Here is a 1,329-nt window from a genome sequence, read left to right as displayed (position 1 = left end):
CAGGAAGTAGTGGGTACACAGGCTTCTTGTCCTTGTCCTGAGCTGGAAGTCCTCCAAGCCCCTCCACTTATGTAAGACTGAGTTGTTCAGAGACTTCAAAGAGGACATTTTACCATGGGGGATGGGGTGATAACCTCAAGATTAGAATCCAGTAAATAAGACACAGGACACAGTAATCCTCACCAGTACATTTTCTGAGATTTCTTTATGTATTTACTGTTCCATCCTTTGTCTTTATTATACAAGGTTGTAAAGAGACCAACCCTGGAAACCAGGGGATGAGGTACTGACCAGGATGAAGGAGTGGGCTCAGGCCCTTGGGATGAGCCAGATTGAAGGCCTGGGAGAACCAGGAACCCAGGTCCTCGCAGCAGCTGAGAAGGCACTTGAGGTACAGGGGCCATTAGCTGGTTCCGTGCGGTGGAAGTGGGATGCAGGGCAGGTGGGCTGGCCTGGAATCTCCCTGAGGCCACCCTGGCCTTGACTACCTAGATCACCCACTGGTCCTGATCCTGTTCGTTGCCTTCCACGTCCACCTCATTGACCTCTCCATCCTCAGGTGATTCATTGTAGTCATTCATCTCATCCATGTCCTGCATGTCCTCCTCATCCTCGGAGTCCTCTTCACTACCCACATTTTCACCCTCATCTTTCTCTTCCTCATCGTCACAGTGCTCTGAGGCTGGCTTGCCGATTGGTCCCCAGTAACTGTCTTTCTCTGAAATGCTTTGGAGCCAGGCCTGCTGCTGCTGTTCCTGCTGCGGTTCTATTTCCTCCGGAGACACAGGGGTGATCCAGGTTAAACCACAGCGTCTCAGTCACACGGGGGAAGAGTGAGGGGAACAAGGTGGACATGGCTCCTGGACTGAGTTTGAGTCTTGGCTCCACTACTTACTAGACACTTGACCTTGGCCAAGTCACTTAACCTCTCTGGGCCTCAGTTTCCTCATCCCTTGTGGAAGCAGGCGGCCCCAAGTTTTATTTACTGACCAGGTTGAATTGGCAGTAGTATCTAGACCAGTGCTGTTCAGTAAAGAAATGCAAGCCAAACATATAATTTAAATATATTTATTTACTTATTTATTTTGGAGAGATTTTATGCTATAAGGTGTGGACGCTCGCCAGAAAGACAGAGACAGAGAAACAAAAAGTGAGATATCACCCCCCAGGGGGATAGACCACGCTGCAATCCCTTCCCCTACATTTTCCTCTAGGGGTCTTGGGCACGCACTCACATGTGCCTGGCATGAGTTTAAGCCACTGGGTCTGGGACTCGAACCGCAGTCGACTACATGGGAGTCCAGCGACATAGCCATTATGCCAACTGCT

The 1,329-nt window shown here is 50.0% G+C and overlaps 1 pseudogene; it reads right to left on the bottom strand.

The window, feature by feature from the left end:
• Nucleotides 1-488: 488 nt before the first annotated feature.
• LOC102484379 (anaphase-promoting complex subunit 15 pseudogene) lies at nt 489-882 on the bottom strand (annotated as a pseudogene).
• Between the last annotated feature and the right edge of the window lie 447 nt (nt 883-1,329).

This window comes from Tupaia chinensis, unplaced genomic scaffold (assembly GCF_000334495.1).
Source record: "Tupaia chinensis unplaced genomic scaffold, TupChi_1.0 Scaffold000549_1, whole genome shotgun sequence".
Lineage (NCBI taxonomy): Eukaryota > Metazoa > Chordata > Mammalia > Scandentia > Tupaiidae > Tupaia > Tupaia belangeri.
This window is presented reverse-complemented; position numbering and strand designations above follow the sequence as displayed.